The following is a 6,000-nucleotide window of genomic DNA, read 5'->3' as shown; positions in this document are numbered from 1 at the left end:
CATGGAGAGCTATCCCCAAAGGCTTCCCCAGGGGCGAACAAAATTCTGAATATCAGAGTCAGCATTGGCTTTTCCTTCTCTTTCATAGGCCATACCAAATGCAACATCCATATTCCACAGAGCCTTCCGTGGAATGTCTCCCATCGCTGACCTCCTCTTTCCACTCACCTTTACTTTTCCTTACACTTCAGAATTTCTTCAAACATTCCTTGAAATACCTTTCCTCTGTTCTCTATCTGTCCAGTTCAGAACATTCTTAAATCTGCAGCTCTTTCCCTCTCCATGAAGCAACCTCAGATCCATGTCTTGCTAATTCTCCTGCCTCTGGCATGTTGGCTACTGATAGCACTCACTTTAGGAGAAAAATCTCTTCGGAAGCTGCTCCCTGTCCTGGAATATGCTCTACTGAGCATATTCCTCTACTGAGACTAGCTGAAGCCCAGTGTCATCCATTAAGCCACAAGCAGCTGCCTAAGCCCATGCTGACAATCCCCTTCCTCAACCTCCATCCTAGGCTAAGTCCATACCTCTGAACCATCCATATATGCTTAAACATTTAGTAATACATTTGTATGTGTATGGACTACTCCTTGTCTCAATTTGCTGTGTACAGAGAGTTTCAAGGCAATGACACAGGGAGGAGGAGCCCAGGCAGAGACCAGTGATCTCCCTGCATTGAGGAGATCAGGCTCAAAGCACTGAAGACCAAAGAGGATAGAGTTTGCAGGACAGAGTATCAAGGAGGGAGAGCTTCACAGAGAGACCGCTCTGAAGATTTTTAGAGTGTGCCCTTTGAGTACTGATCAGCACATGTGTGTGAGGAAACTATGCAAAGCTAGGTAAAGAATCACCCATAAAGGTTAGAGGTAAGAGTGACTGGCATTCACACAGGCTGGAAGACTGCCAGGTCACTGGGGAGCTTGCAGAGAAGTGTGTTGCCTCAAGAGGGGAATAATTAACTCCAGACTGAGCACTGGTCTGGTCCTACCTGACAAGTCATGAAAGCAAAACCCAAAAGTATTGATTGTTTCCAAGTAACGTAACTGCATTCCAGAACAAATCTCAAGAATATCTGTAAGGATCAAAAATGTCCACCTGTGGGGCTTCCCTGGTGGCGCAGTGGTTGAGAGTCCGCCTGCCGATGCAGGGGACACGGGTTCGTGCCCCGGTCCGGGAAGATCCCACGTGCCGCGGAGCGGCTCGGCTCGTGAGCCATGGCCGCTGAGCCTGCGCGTCCGGAGACAGTGCTCCGCAACGGCGGAGGCCACAACAGTGAGAGGCCCGCGTACCGCAAAAAAAAAAAAAAAAAAAATGTCCACCTGTGGGAAGGGGTTGGGGAGGGAGTTGAATAAGCAGAGCACAGAGGATTTGTTGGGCAGTGAAAATACTCTGCCTGACATTATAATGCCTGATATAATGCCATTATACTTTTATCCAAACCCATAGAACGTTCAACATCAAGAGTGAACCCTGGGACTTCCCTGGTGGTCCAGTGGGTAAGACTCCATTGCTCCCAATGCAGGGTGCCAGGGTTCGATCCCTGGTCGGAGAACTAGATCCCGCATGCCGCAATTGAGTCTGCATGCTACAACTAAGAAGTCCTCATGCCGGACGAAAGATCCTGTGTGCCGCAACTAAGACCTGGTGCAGCTAGAATAAATAAATAAATAAATAAATATTTTTTAAAAAGAGTGTACCCTAAGGTAAACTTTGGACTTTGAGTTATCATGATGTGTCAATGTAGGTTCATCCTTAGCAAGTGTACGATTTTGGTGAGTGATGTTGAAAATGGGAGAAGCTATGCATGTATGGGGACAGGGGAATATGTGAGAAGTCTCTCTCTCTCAGTTTTGTTGTAAACTCACAACTGCCTTAAAACATTGATTTTTTAAAAAATCCACCTCCCAACAAGGTGAAATTAACAATGCCTGGCACCCATAGATTGCCAGACATGCAAAGCAGCAGGAAAATATGTCCCATAATGAGGAGAAAAATCAATCAAAAATGAACCAGAACTGACACAGCTGTTAGAATAAGCAGTCAACTAAATTAAAACAGCTATTATAACTGTATTCCATATGTTCAGAAAGTCAAGTAGAGACATGAGGATAGAAAACCATCCAAACTGAACTTACGGAGATGAAAACTACAATGTCCAGGATGAAAAACACACTGGATGTGATTTGTTGCAGATTAGACATTACTTAGAAAATGATTCGTGAAGGGCTCCCCTGGTGGTGCAGTGGTTGAGAGTCCGCCTGCCGATGCAGGGGATATGGGTTCGTGCCCCGGTTCGGGAAGATCCCACGTGCCGCGGAACAGCTGGGCCTGTGAGCCATGGCCACTGAGCCTGCGCGTCCGGAGCCTGTGCTCCGCAACGGGAGAGGCCACAACAGTGAGAGGCCCGCATACCGCAAAAAAAAAAAAAAAAAAAGAAAAAAGAAAATGATTAGTGAAGACCCAACACTAGAAAGTCTCCAATGAAATACAGAGAAAAAAGTGAATTTGAAAAAGAAAAAATAAAGAGCTATAAGGCAACTTCAAGCCTAATACACATGCAATTGGAGACCCAGATGAGGTAGAAGGGGAACAAGGGGAGCTCAACAATGTTTGAAGAAACAATGGCCAAAATTTTTTCAAATTTCGTGAAAACCATAAACCCACAGATCCAAGATGCTCAATGGACCTTCAAAACAAGAACTATGAAGAAAAATACACCAAAACACATCATAATCAAATTGCTCAAAAACAATAACAAAGAGAAAAATCTTAAAAGCAGCCAGGGAAAAAGCTACCTCACAGAGGGGCACATATAAGGAAAACTTTAGTTTTCTTGTCGAAAATAATATGAGATGACAGTGGGAAAATATCTTTAAAGAAATGTAAAAAAACAAAACCAAAAACCTGTCAACCTAGAATATTTTACTCAATAAAAATATCTTTCAAAAATTAAGGACATAGAGACAGAAAGTAGATTAATGGTTATCAGGGTCTGGGGGGAGGGAAGAATGAGGAGTGACTATTAACAGGTATGGATTTATGGGGACTGATGAAATATTCTGGAGTTAAATAGTGGTGATAGTTGCACAACTTTGTGAATATACTAAAAGCTACTGAATTATACACCTTTAAAGAGTGAATTTTATGATATCTGAATTACATCTAAATTTAAAAAAATCATAGACATTTTTAGACATACAAGAGATGAAAGAATTTATCATGAGCCAAACTACATTCCAAAAAATGTTAAAGAAAATCTTATGAACAGAAGGAAAGTGATACCAGATGGAAATATAGATCTACACAAGGGAATGAAGAGCACTGTAAATGATAGCTATATGGTAAATATACAACTTTTTAAAATTTAAATCTCTTTAAAAGATGACTGCTTTTTAAATGAAAATGATGAAATAATAATAAAAATGCATTATGGGGTTATAACACATATAAGTAAAATAAATATGACAATGATAGCATAAAGAGTGGGAGGTGAAATCACAACATATTCTACAGATATTAAAAGGATAATAAAGGAACATTATAAACATCTTTATGCCAATAAATTCAATAACTTAGAAACAATGGTCAAATGCCTTGAATGACACAAACTACTAAAGTTTATGCAGAAGAAACAGATGGACTGACTAGCCTTATATTTATTAAAGAAACTGAATTTGTAGTTAAAAACCTTCCCACAAAGAAAACTCCAGGCCCCAATAATTTCACTGGTGAATTCTACCAAATTTAAGAAACAAATAATATCAGTATTATACAAATTCTTCTTTGATATCAAAACCAAAGAAAGACATTATAGAAGAAAACTACAAAACAATATCCTTTATAAACGTACCTGCAAAAATTCTAAACAAAATCTTAGTGAATCAAGCCAACAATAAATAAAAAAGATAATACATTGTAAGTAAGTGGGGTTTATCCCAGGAATTCCAGGTTGGTTTAACATTTGAAAATTAGTCACTGTAATTTGCCATGACAATAAACTCAAAAAGAAAAGTCATATGACCGTCTCAATAGATGCAGGAGAAGTATTTGTCACAATCTAACATTCATTCCTGATAAAAATTCTCAGCAAATGAGGAATAGAAGGGAACTTCCTCATTCTGATAAAGGGCAAATACAAATTCCTACAATACCATCACACTCTGGTGAAAACGGAATGCTTTTCCTTTCTATTTAACATCATGCTGGAGATTCTACGCAGTGCAATCAGGCCATAAAAAGAAATAAAAGGCATCCTGATTGGGCAAGAAGAAGCAAAACTGTTTTAATTTGAGATGATATGATAGATCACACGTAGGAAATCCAATACAATATCCCTATTCCGTTGTGGGTTTAGAATAAGTGAATTTAGCAAGTTTGTAGAATACAGGAGCAATAGACGAAAATCAATTGTCCTACATATTAGCAACAAACAACTGGAAATTGAAATAAAAGTTTCCATTTACAACAACATAAAAAATTGAAAGAGATAATTCTGACAAAAGATATGAAAGACATGCACACTGAAAACTACGAAACATTGTTGAGAGAAACTAAAGAAATTAAAGGACAGAGAGTTCATGGGTCAGAAGACTCAATATTGTTAAGATGTCATTTACCCACAAATTGATATATAGATTTAATGCAATCTTAATCAAAATCCTATCAGACTTTTTTATGGTAGAAATGCAAGCTGATTCTAAAATTCATATGGAAATGCAGGGACCTGAAAAAGTGAAAACATCATTGAAAAGTAGAACAAAGGTAGAGAACTTATATTATCTGATTTCAAAAATTATTATAAAACTACAGTAATCAAGATTGTGTAGTACTGGCACAAAATTAGGAAAATATATTAGTGGAACAGAATAGAGAGTTCAGCAATAAACCTATACATATATGGACAACTTATTTTTTACAAATGTGCAGGACAATTTAGCAAGAAAAGATAGTCGTATCATTAAATGGTGTTGGAACGATTGGCTATCCATATGAAAAAAAACCCAAACACACTGTATTTCAGTCCATATCGTGTGTCATATACAAAAATTTACTCAAAATAGATCTTTGGTCTGAAAGTATTAAATTTTTAGAAGAAAACATGGGAGATAATCTTTGTGACCTCGGTTTAGATAAAGATTTCTTAGATATGCTATCAAAAGTACAATCCACAAAAACTAATAAATTGGACTTAAAGTTAATATTTCTATTCTTTAAAGGTACTGTTAAGAGAGTGAAAGGAGTAGCCATAGATTGAAAGAAAAATATTTAAAAATCATGTGTCTTATAGAAGTGTTGGATCCAGAACATATAAAAACTCTCAAAAGTCAGTTATAAGCAAAACAACAAAAGTCGGCAAAAGTTGGCAAAAGATTTGAATAGACAATTAAAGAAAACATACATAAGATACATAGCTGGCAAATAAACATCTGCAAAAGTGTTCAATATCTTGAGCCATTAGGAAAACATAAATTAAAACCATAATGAGATATCATTATACACTCACTAGAATGGCTAAAATTTAAAATTCACCGTTCCAAGTGTTGGCCATGATGTAGAAGAGCTAGAACTCTCACACACTGCTGATGAGAATATAAAATGGTATGTCCACTTTGGAAAAACCATTTGGCTTTTTTTTTTAAGTTAAACATATACCAACCCTATGACCCAGCTATTCCACTCTTAGCTATTTTCCCAAGAGAAAAGAAAGCATATATCCATACAAAGATTTACATGAATGTGTATAGTGGCTTTATTTGCAATAGTCATGTATTCACTCATCTAAAACTCACAACAGTATCCTATGAAGTAGATTCTCTCATTCTCCCCATTTTCCAGAGTGTTGTTAGGAATGGGGGAGAGAAATGTTGGGCTGGCCACTTACACTTGTCTACCATATGGGCTAATAATAGCACCTGACTCAAATTTTTATATATATATATATATATATATATATATATATAAACTTATATTTATTGTGGTGGTTTCTCTTGTTGCGGAGCA

Source organism: Pseudorca crassidens, chromosome 14 (assembly GCF_039906515.1).
Source record: "Pseudorca crassidens isolate mPseCra1 chromosome 14, mPseCra1.hap1, whole genome shotgun sequence".
NCBI lineage: Eukaryota > Metazoa > Chordata > Mammalia > Artiodactyla > Delphinidae > Pseudorca > Pseudorca crassidens.
Note: the sequence above shows the minus strand (reverse complement) of the source record.